Here is a 12,259-nt window from a genome sequence, read left to right on the forward strand (position 1 = left end):
GCACCCGCAGGGAACTGAGGCTGCCTCCCAGACGCCATCCATGTGCTCCAAGCAAACTTCGATAAACTGCAGCCAATCAGCCAGAGGTCAGATCAAGACACAAATGTAAAGGTGCTGCTTAATAATTTCCATCTTCTCTATTCTAACAGAACAATAACATTTAGTGATATGAATGCTGAAACAAACTGGCCTATCCATACAACAGAGCAGAAGAGCATTCAGCCATAACAAGGACAAAGTCCTGGTACCACTACACCATGGATAAACCTTGACGTCATTGGGATAAGTCAAAGAAGCCAGACAAAAGGCCGTATGTTGTAGGATCCATTTATATGACAATCCCAGAAGAGGCAAATCCAAGGGGACAGAAAGCAGGTACGTGCTTGCCAGAGGCTGGAGGGAGGGAGATGAGGAGTGCCTGGCTATGGGTATTGGGTCTCTTTTTGGGGTGACGGAGCCGGACAGCGGCGATGGTCGCACAACCCTGTGTGTATACTTAAAACCACATGGAGAATTTCACGTCACATGTGAAATTCTGTTATGTGAAATTTATCTCCATTTTTAAAATTTATTTTTTTTAAGTATAGTTTTTCTATGGCTCCAAAATCTTAAACACCAACAATGCTAATAAGCGTGGCAAAGATGTGGAGCAAATAGAGCTTTTCTATGCTGGTAGCTGGGCTATAATCTGATACAGGCATGTCGGAAACGATCTCTGCTACAGCTGGAGAGCACCGGGACACACACTACAAGCAGCCACTTCACTCTTAGGTACATGCCGAAGAGACACCCAGGCGCAGGGCCACCAGAAGACGCATGCAGGGGGCGCCTGGGTAGCGCAGCGGTTAAGCATCTGCCTTCGGCTCAGGGCATGATCCCAGCGTTCTGCGTTCGAGCCCCACATCGGGCTCCTTCTCTAAGAGCCTGCTTCTTCCTCTCCCACTCCCCCTGCTTGTGTTCCCTCTCTCGCTGTCTCTGTCAAAAATAAATAAAATCTTTAAAAAAAAAAAAAAAAAGACGACGACGACGCATGCAGTATTCATAGCTGCGCCATTCACATAGCTCAAAACTGGAAACAACCCAACCATCCATCAATAATAAAACAAACTGTGGTATATTCTTAAATGGAATACTATATAGCAATGAAAAATGAGGAAGTGCTACATGCAACAACTTGGATGAATTTCACGGACATTATGATAAATAGGCAAAACAGAGTCATGGTGACAGAAATCAAAATGTTGGTCACCTTCCCAGGGATATTGATTGAAAGGAACCATGAGGGAGGCTGCTGGGGCTGGTGACGTTGTAAACACTGATATGGAAGGTAGTAGTTAAACCTATACCAGGATACACAAGATGTATGCATTTTACAGTACACACACACACACACACACACACACATTTATTTACAAAATGAGAACAAAAATTTTTCCCAGAAGACAAATGACCAAAAGCAACATGCCATGCCAAATGCACTGGCTAAAATCAACTGCCTGAGCCACAATTATCAACCTAACAAAGAAACGATTCACGTGGGCACATTTCATAAACGGCAACTGTTCTTGATTTTTACGTTTCTGCCTAGGCCTCTCTTCTAATTGTACATGAACATGTTATTGTGCAAAACAGGTAAAATGAATGATGCTTGCAAATACCAAATTACCATTCATTTACCATCTTCTATGAAAGGAGTTCTTTACACACGTACTGACATACATATGACAGAGATCTTTGAGAATCTGTTGAAAAATATGAACATTTTCAAGAGAAAATGCATATACATTAAAACACACAAAATTTTGTATATGATTGAAAAGTTCATGGATCCCCTAAAACTCAAACTTGGACCCCAGCTCTAAGACCAACAGTCCAATCAACGGAGGCAAATGTCTGCCACTGCCAACACTCATTACAAACAAAATTACTACTTCCTGGGTGACTCTACATGCAAGGAAGACATAGGTCATCTCGTTTAATTTCATTTCCACCTCAACTGCTAGAGGTGGGTGGTGCTTGCCTGGTTACAGCGACATAAAAGTCTAAGATGAAAGACGCTGCATGTTCCAAGGACATAAGTCTCCTCCATGGCCAGGTGGTGACAGTGTGACACTGGGGCTCTGAAGTCCTTTCAGTTAAGGTACACCATACATCTAAACACTAGGGAGCCCTTTCACCCCCACCTAACAATGTTCTCTGCCCCTGAAACCCTCGACCTGGGGGAAGCAGCCCACTTTCATCAGTATGCACACATGCGTGTGCACACACACAACTACTGTAGTCCCCACACTAGGAGTAAAAGAGTGTACCCTGATGGGTGCGGCACATCTTGTCACACCTATGGCAGGAAAGGCCAGAGAAATCTGGCACATCCTGGAACGGGGCTTCCTACTGCAGCTTCCCCGCGACTGACTGGCAATGGGAAGAAGAAGGCAGGAAGACATCTTTTTCCTTATCACTCAATCAATGGTAGCTAACGTGATGAAAAGAAATAGAGGAAGTATGGCCAGATGGAATGGGTGGACGGCCGGTGGGAGCCTGGATTGGTGTGTCTGTGTCACACGACAGGACCCCCAGGTTTCCTGGAAATCACAGCAGTAAGGGCTGTCCCCTTAAAGCCAGGCTGAGGAGGTCCATGCCTGGTTCCTAATTACTTCTACTGAGCACATCAATCAATGATACACATTCTCGAGCACATCTTTGTTACTAATTGCAAATCTCCCAGAGAAAAGAAACACAGCTAAAGTATTTTTCTATAATATTACTTTATAATTGAATTATATGTTTAAAAATGTAAAATAAAACAGAGTTAATGCAGGCGTTCAAAATCCATGCAGAAAACGTACATTAACTAATTCCTCCAGCACTGCAACATTTCTGAGCTTGTATCTATCATTGTGCATACTGCATCCAAACACTTTCCTTACAAAGAAACTATCTCAATACGAGGCCTTCGAAGAGCAGAAAAATCACGCTTGTAGCCGGGGGCAGGGTGCTCCTCCGGAACCTCTTCTCTACAGGCGTGAGCACTTGGCCTACACCGGCTTCAAGCACCCACGTTCTCCTCGCCATGTTCCACAGCCGTACTCCAGAGCAGTCTTCCCTAACAGGGCTCTCATGCTTCCCCCACTTCCTTGCTACCTCCTGTTCTTAGTAATGGTTCAAGCTTGGCTCCTGGATCCCCTGTGATGAGCCCTGCTAGGCAATGCGCCCTGTACTGGATCCCTGAGCCCTGGGAGGGTTACAGATGCTGAAGCGTCATGTCTGTTCCCCTGAAAGCACTTTCCAACTTGAAAGAGGTGTGACAACAGCGCCTAGCCCTCTGTGATGTCTAGAGACAGACAGGGAAAGCTCCTTGTTACCAGAGGAAACGAAGAAGCTGCAGCCAGTGGGCTAGGAGGTAAACCGAGAGGCTGAGAGACCAAGTCAAGGAAGGAGGTGCCAAACGCACGACCTGGTCAAAGGAAGAACCTCTCTCTGCACCCCAGTGCAGTGATGGGGGGAGGAAATGCCTGCTGAGAGGGAGTTCCACAGAGCTTATAAAGAAAGGAGGTGCAGGCAGGACACGCAAGGAACTCATGGCATTTTGCTGAAAAGGGAGAATGCAGACATGGGGACCCACCTGCAGAGAAGGCAGGGACTTCTGCTGGCCCTGTGCATGGCACATGAAAGCCACACAACAGATATACCAACTGGAAACAGGTCAGGTCAGGTTTTGCAGATGTTCACTGAATACATGACTAAAATCTCACTGTACTCGAACACAGTATATACTCAGCCTCTACTAAATAAGAAAAAACCTGGGGCGCCTGGCTGGCTCAATCTGTAGAGCATGAGACTCGAACTCAGGGTTGTGAGTTCAAGGCCCACATCAGGGGTAGTGTTTACTTAAAAAAAAAAAAAAAAGGCAAAATTGAGTCTAGTATTACAAGATAAAAAACAAAAAGCCTTTTACTTAATATTGCCAATGTGCTAGCCACCTAAGCAGTTTTTTATATACATTACTCACTTAATGTAATCCCGATACAAATCCTAACAAGTACACATTAACCCTCCCAACACAGGAGAGAAAAACGAAGACATAAAAATGAGGGAGGAGCAGGGTCTGGATGGACCACCCTCCTCAATAAGCAGCTAGAAAACTGCACAGAACATGGGAAGCAGCTGCTTTTACCCCGACACACGCAGCACCTCACCATGACCTCTGAAGGAGGGGACAGATGGAGTGAGACCTGGCTCTCTGCCAGGGGGCAGTTTCTGGACAGCAGCACAGGGACGGTAACCCAAACAGAGCCTGATGAGCTCAAGAAGAACAGAGAGGCAGGACAACTAGAATTTGCCAGAAGTCGTGCAGAGAAAAAGTTCCAAATTCTCCATGGAACTCCCCTTGAACATTTGGGTATTTGAATTCATTCGTTCATTAAAATAGTCCTGTCCAGTGGTTCACAAAGAAAAAATTAATGTTTTTAATGGGCTTGGATCATCATCTTAACATTTCAGTCTCTTAAAACTAACTCCAGAACTTAGTGTGAAAAATTAAGTTAGGAGGGACTACGGTATCACGGTGCTGAGACAGAGGTCTGGGCTGGCTTCAAATCCAGCTCCACGAACATGCGGTTAACATGCCAACAGGACATTTAACCTAGTTGTGAACACCAGTGTGCTGACAGCAGGACAGCAGTGACTTCACAGGACTATCACACGGATTGAATATAAAAACATATACAAAGACAATGTGATCTAGAATGTGCTACATACACAACGAGGAAGCCAATGCCAATGATTCATTTGGTCATGAACACTTGTCCACCAGGCAGCAGGAACTGATGTGCTCGGTCTGAGGGTCTGATCTGCAACCCCACCCCACACGGCAGCTCCCAGGAGTAGCCTCATCTGGGGGCGCAGACAGTGAGCGGCTGCACGACTTGCCCCAGACCCTGCGACTCCCTGTGCTGGCTCACAGTCTGTCTTTCCCTTCCGCACTAGACACCCGCCAATCCGAGGACGGTCCACGGACTAGCAGCACAGGCATCCTATCATCAAGAGGCTGTAAGAGCCCTACCACAAACCTACTTAAGAAGAGTCTGTGCTTTAGAGACGCCTCGGGGGGGGCTCAGTTGGTGAAACATCTGCCTTTGGCTCAGGTCATGGTCCCGGGGTCCTGGGATCGAGCCTGGAGTCAGGTGCCCTGCTCGGCGGGCTGCTTCTGCCTCTCCCCTCTACTTGTGCTCTCGCTTGTGCGCTTACTCTCTCCAATAAATAAAATCTTAAAAAAAAAAAAAAAAAAGAATCTGTACTTCAACAAAACTACCATGAGATCCCTATGCAAGTTTTGTCTGGGAGCCACAACATTAGGTACCTGTATCAAAACAAAGAAACGTTCTAATTTTCTTTACTGTATTTATTTACTTCCCACCTACTCATTCATCCCCTCGCCCCAACCAAAACATATTATAGTAGACTATAAGGTGCTTTCCTGGGCATCAGGGTATCAGGACAGACTGATACTAGGAAAGAGACAGACTGGTCATCAGGACAGAGCAGGACACAGGAAATAGCCCCTGCCCCTATGGCCCTTATAAGAAAGACCAGCACAGACAAGTACATGAAGAACATGGTGTTAGGGGTGATGCCGGGAAAACAGGTACCGCCCAGACATGGGGCATGGTCGAGTTCCTAGAATATGAGTTCCAAGCCGGGATCTTGAGAATGGGTACGTCTAAAGTTACACCCAACAAAAGACATGGCTGCAGGTGTATGTTAGTGATCCAGGGAGTCAATGCAAAGGTCAACACGGCTTTAATTCAAACAGCAGAGAAGCTAGACAAGGCCCAGCTCCAGAGGCAGGTGGGGAGCCTGAACGGTCTTAGGATTTGCACCTGGGCAGCAATTAAGCCCATACAGACCAATCTGAAAGCTTCTGTTATAATCCTGACAGCACTAACTATGGCCCAAGAAGTGGAAAGATTTGAGAGCTATAAAAAAATCAAGAGGACAGGGAGTGACTAGATTGCCCACATACAATTAAAGGAAAGTCAGCAACCATTTTTCTTGCTCAGGTAACTGAGTGGAAAAGTGATACCATTCCATGGAGATATAGAACACAAGAGGGGCAGAAACTGTCAGAGGAATGAGGATGAGCAAGAAACAGAAGAGTTACTTCGGTTTGGTATTTGTTACTGGGAACAATACAGCCCCACATGCCTGAACTCATGCGAATAGAGATGCTTCCTGCTTGGAGTCAAGGAGTGGGGAGCAGGGAGCTGGACTTCTGGAAGCTAACTCTGGGAAACGGAATAAGGCTTGGTGGACCCCATCTGCTCTCAGGCTGGGGGGTGAAGGGGGAGGCATCTGATATTCTGACTGGGGCACTTTGAAGTCTTTCAAAAAAACCCTATAATTTCACAGCTATAACAGAGTCTTTGTACTCCTAAGAAAGAGACGTAAATTTACCTTTGGGAAAATATTTCCATAGGTTCTTTCTTTGGCGAGCATTTTGCAAAAGCAAAACAGCATAATGACAAAGACTCCCAATGTGGAGTTAAACTGCTGTGCCTAATAAAAGAGCAATTTCCCTACTATACAAACACTGACCTGGACCTCATCATGGTAAAAGCTGCTCCTGAGACAGGAAGGTTTGCATCTAGACTCAGGGCTTCCAGAGGTTTCTGTAGGTAATTGTTGATGCAACATTACCATGCCAGGACTGTTCTAAAAACTTAAAAATGAAATAATTTAATCCTCATAATAACCTTATTTTGGGGGGCGCCTGGGTGGCTCAGTAAGTTAAGTGTCTGCCTTCGGCTCAGGTCATGATCCAGGGTTCTGGGATCAAGTCCCACATCGGCAAGGAGCCTGCTTCTCCCTCTGCCTGTCCCTCCCCCTGCTTGGGTTCTCTCTCTCTCTGACAAAATAAATAAAATCTTAAAAACAAAACAAAGCAAAAGACCTTCTTTTTCCCCACCTTCCACATGTGGGAACAGAGAGAAGTGACCCGCCCAAGGCCACATGCCTCCTACATGAGCCTTACAGCCAGGCAGTCTACCTCAAGACTGGGCTCTTGCTTGCCAAGCCCTGCTGCTGCTGGATTCCCATCCTCTCTTGAAAACACTGTCACTGGCGGGTCTCACTCCTGCGTGGCAACACACAGTGGAGTGGCAACAGGTATTCGCCCATCATGTTGTTACCACACACCCCTGTCCTGGGCCAAGGGTCAGCTGGATATGCTATTGCTACTGCCCGCTTTTCCATGGCCACAATGCTTCATGTAGTCATCCAGCCATGCCTGTCCCCCAGGGGCAAATGAATGTGCCACACCACCCTTAGATTAGTTAAGTTGAAAATACTTACTTTACCAAGTACTAGGCTAGGCACTGGAACAGATGTGTGGATATATATATATGACCCTACCCTGCAGAGCTCTCAGCCTAGTCAAGGGAGATACACACATGTGACTAATTACAACTGTAATAAATATTACTAAAAAATGGCAAGAGTAGGAAGAGTTGTAAAGGAAGAGACCTCACCCCTTCCACAGTTAGAACGTCACAGCTGCACAGGTGCCGCAAGGCCGCAAGGAGGCTGTCTTGCCACGGGAAGGGCGGAGGAGGAGAGGCCCAAGGGGTAGCCACGGGGCTTCAGTATCCAGGAACCTGCAATCTGGAAACCCTTACCCTTTGCTTCCAGAAAATGTCCTTGTATCAGATCTTTGATGATTTAATCCTTTTGTCTCTTTCTACAACTCTTATTATTTGGATGTTGGACCTTCTCAACTCATCCTACTTGCTTTCTTTTCTCCCTCATTTTTCTTTCCTACACATGTTCTGAGAGATATCTTCCACATTATTTCCCACTGCTCTTACTGAGTTTATGTCTACTTTGGTGCTTTCAATTTTCCTCTTCTTTGAATGCACTTTTTGAAAGAATTCTAGGGGTGCCTGGGTGACGCAGCTGGTTAAAGCATCTGACTCTTGGTTTTGGCTCAGGTCGTGATCTCAGGGCTGTCGGAGCGAGCCCTGCGTCAGGCTCTGCGCCCAGCAGCAGAGTCTGCTTGGGACTCTCTCCACCTCTCCCTTTGCCAACCCCCCAAAAATAAATAAATAAATCCTAAAAAGAAAAAAAAAAAGGATTCTGTTGGTCTTTCATGGATGCAGTTCTACTGACATTTAAATTTTTTATCTTCTTTTAGCTTCTTTCTGCTTGTGGTTTCCTCTTTGTTACTCAAAACTGTTTTCTCTCTCTGTTTTGGCTTCACATTTTGAAAGCAAAGGCTGTCTTTATTTTTTTTATCGAAATATAATTGGCATACAACAAATTAGTATTAGGTGTACATGTAATGATTTGACATTTGTATACAATATGAAATGATCACCATAACAAGTCTAGTTACCACTTGTCACCATAAAAAGTCACCCAAAAAAAGAACTTTTTTCTTGTGATGAGAGTTTTTAAGATTTACTCTCTCGGCATCTTTCAGGTATACACTACAATATTATCAACTACAGGGAGCATGCTGTACGTTATAGCCCCACAACTTATTGATAACTGGAATTCTGTACCTCTTGACCCCCTCACCCATTTCGCCCACCCCTCCAAGCCCCCCTTGAGCAACCACCGTTCTTTTCTCTGTATCTAGTTTTATTTGTTCGTTTGTTTTGGTTTTTTTGGTTCCACTCGTTACTGAGATCACAAGGTATTTGTCTTTCTCTGAAAGATTAGTCTTATTTCATGTAGCATAATGTCCTCACAATCCATCCCATGTTCTTGCAAATGGCAAGATTTCATTTTAATGGCGGAATAATACTACACGGTATGTATTTATATGTGTGTGTACGAACGCACACACAATCTTCTCCACCTATTCACTCATTAATGGACACTTGGGTTGCTTCCATGTCTTGGCTATTGGAAATAATCCTGTAGTACACATATATCTGTTCAAATTAGTATTTTCACTTTCTTTGGATAAATACCTCATAGTGAAACAGCTGGATCATATGGTTAATTCTACTTTTAATTTCTTGAGGAACTTCCATACTGTCTCCACAGTGGCTGCACCAGTTTGTATTCCCACCAGCAGTGCATGAGGGCTCCTTTCTCTCCACATCCTCAGCAACACTTGTTATTCTCGTCTTCGTGATCACAGCCATTCTGACAGGTGTGAGGTGATACCTCACGGTCATTTTGATTCGCATTTCCCTGACGATGAATGATGCTGGGCATATTTTCACGTATCTGTCGGCCATCCGGATGTCCTCTTTGGAGAAATGTCTACTCAGATCCTCTGCCCATTTTTTTCAACACTTTTTTTTTTGGTATCGAGTTGTATGAGTTGCTTATATATTTTAAATATTAGTCCTTTATTAGATATATGATTTACAAATATTTTCTCCCATTCTTCAGGCTGCCCTTTTCTTGCCCTTTGGTTGACGGTTTCCTTTGCTGCACGGAAATTTTTAGTTTGGTGTTGTCCCACTTGTTTCTTCTTGCTGTGCTGCAGACGCTGTCTTTAAACACCTGGTTGTCGAGGAGCCCTGTACATGCGGGCGACCTGATGATCTCTGCGCTGAGCAGAGAATCAGCTGCTTGGCTAGAGACCCCAGAACGTTAGTCTGCCTTTTCTCTTGGACCAGTCCCCTTATAAAAGAACGTTTCCATCTCCTGCTAAGATCAGGTAAAAGACTCCTCACAGGATTCTGGGAGCCAAAGAGAAAGAAAGTGTGGCTAACTTCACTTAATCCCCAATTTTGAGTGCAAGAATGCAATTTCCAGGGGCGCCTGCGTGGCACAGCGTTAAGCGTCTGCCTTCGGCTCAGGGCGTGATCCCGGCATTATGGGATCGAGCCCCACATCAGGCTCCTCTGCTATGAGCCTGCTTCTTCCTCTCCCGCTCCCCCTGCTTGTGTTCCCTCTCTCGCTGGCTGTCTCTATCTCTGTCAAATAAATAAATAAAATCTTAAAAAAAAAAAAGAATGCAATTTCCATAGTAACGCTGTTAACAACCTACGATGGGGAAAATAATGTACTACAATAGCATTTCAACTATTATGGCTTTGACGACTTTCAGTGGTTAGGCAGGCACATCCCTTGGATTATCAAGACTATTAAAGCATCTCTGCCTTGAGCCATCCATTTACTTTCTATGGGCAAGACACCCTAGAGATTATAGGACACCTAAAACTTCACCTAAATCACACAAATAAACCTTTAAAAGAATGAGCCCAATCTAGTCCCTGAGCCTATAACTGAAGAAGGCTGTGAATTCTACCGAAGAGACAAGTCTCAGTGACGGTTCCAGAGGCCGTGACTTCTGAGCAAGATCCCGACTGAGAAGCAGTGCGTGTTACTAATGTTAAAGACTATACCTGCCTCCCCCGCTCCCAACAAGTGACTCTTAAATTATTAGAGGCTCCTTGTCTGCAGAGCACAAGCAGTAACACCCACCATCCTAGAGGAGATAATGAAGGTAGAGTGCTTATTACCAAGATATATTAGAGACGATGTCAGCATCCAATCCGCGGCAGCAGTGCTTAGGAGGGATAACCTGAATTCTCTAGGCCGATGAAAGGGAAATGCTAAGATTGTTTTCAAAATGGAAAGCCTAAAAGGCCCCCCCCATTTAATTAATACTTCAAAAGTCCCATCATAGCCCTAAAAAGCATCTTTCCTGCCACACTTCAAAGCTTTATGAATCCTTGTCAAAAAAAGAAAACAACAGACTATCATTCCCACTATAATACTATCTGGTATGTTTGAAATCTGTAATTAAACCCAATGACCAAATGAAGCACAAGTGTTCCAAGAATTTTCCGCTAAACCTTGCCCTATAAAAAGACAATATGCATTTTTCTAAACTGAAAATATACCAGCAGTACACCATTCCATCATGATCTTACATAAAAGTTAAAACAGGGGCGCCTGGGTGGCACAGCGGTTAAAGCTTCTGCCTTCGGCTCAGGGCGTGATCCCGGCGTTCCGGGTTCGAGCCCCACGTCAGGCTCCTCCTCTATGAGCCTGCTTCTTCCTCTCCCACTCCCCCTGCTTGTGTTCCCTCTCTCGCTGGCTGTCTCTATCTCTGTCGAATAAATAAATAAAAAATCTTAAAAAAAAAATAAAAAAAAAATAAAAAAAAAAAAGTTAAAACAAACAGAATACCCGACAGTCTGATATTATCTTCTCAATGATTCTGTCAACTTTACAATAGGTAAGATTTTCACAGTAGAAAAGTAAAGTTAGTATATGATATTCTGGAAGTATTTTGTTTCTCTTAAAAAAATTTGAAATGGTTAACAAAACAGACCTTGGGGGAAATACAACATACGGCCTCATCCTGCTTAACAAGGTCCTAAGTTTTTTCCTTGGTTTTTGTTTGTTTGCTTTTAATATAAGACAGACTACGTATATCTTTCAATACAACATTTTTCTGGCCAACATAAATATAAGGAAAGTTTATATTCACGTCCCCTAAACTCATTACATAACATTAAACAAGACTGTGTGAAAAAGTCTCAAGCTGCAATCCAAATAAAATCTGCAGGTCACTGAAACCACCTACAGTCTGAAAAGCAAGGTGTCCGAAAATCAGGGGAACCCTCCCTGTGGAAGTGACTGCTGCAGAGCTCTTTCTTCCGTCAACATCCTGACACCTCTCACAGCACCGCACAGAGACATTACAGTATAAGCGATGGGGGTGTAAACACAGCTCCGGTCTGAAATGTTTCCACCTGCAGCATCAGCCACTGACGGAAGCTCATCAGATGTTCCCAGCAGCAGAGCCACACAGAAGGAAGCACTGGGCCTCTCTGGCACCCGCTCCAGTCCGACTCTGCAGGAGCCGCCCTTCATCCCCTGAATCCCTGCCCAGCGGCTCTCGGCCCCCTTCCTCAACATTCAAGCCTCAATTCTTCTCCTTGCTCCCTGGTTCTAGGAAATGGTTTCCTTTTCTGTTATAAGTTTTTGTCTGCATTTTTTTCTAACAAATTCCTTTAACGCTGTACCACTTTACTACACGTGTAATATTAGGGTATTTTTAAGCATTTAAAATCTCGTATCTCAGATTTTATATATACTCTTTTCCCTGGGCTTTAGGAACCTGGCTTAAGATACCGTGTTGATGCGTCTGATCTTCCCTTTCCAAACTGAGCACAATGCCAGACCTCCAGAGCTGCATCGCTGCATGGGGGCTGCACACACGGTCCAATTCTGCTAGTCTGGACTGGAGCCTAACGTGTGAGATGCACAAATCCCGAGCGCAGAGCTC

General features: G+C 44.7%; 1 protein-coding gene across 1 annotated transcript in view; it reads right to left on the reverse strand.

Annotated features, from left to right (window-relative positions):
• Nucleotides 1-12,259, reverse strand: part of LOC125282215 (focal adhesion kinase 1-like) — a 60,170-nt gene that overhangs the window by 29,387 nt on the left and 18,524 nt on the right. The gene's annotated exons all lie outside the window — the stretch shown is intronic.

Source organism: Ursus arctos, unplaced genomic scaffold (assembly GCF_023065955.2).
Source record: "Ursus arctos isolate Adak ecotype North America unplaced genomic scaffold, UrsArc2.0 scaffold_16, whole genome shotgun sequence".
Lineage (NCBI taxonomy): Eukaryota > Metazoa > Chordata > Mammalia > Carnivora > Ursidae > Ursus > Ursus arctos.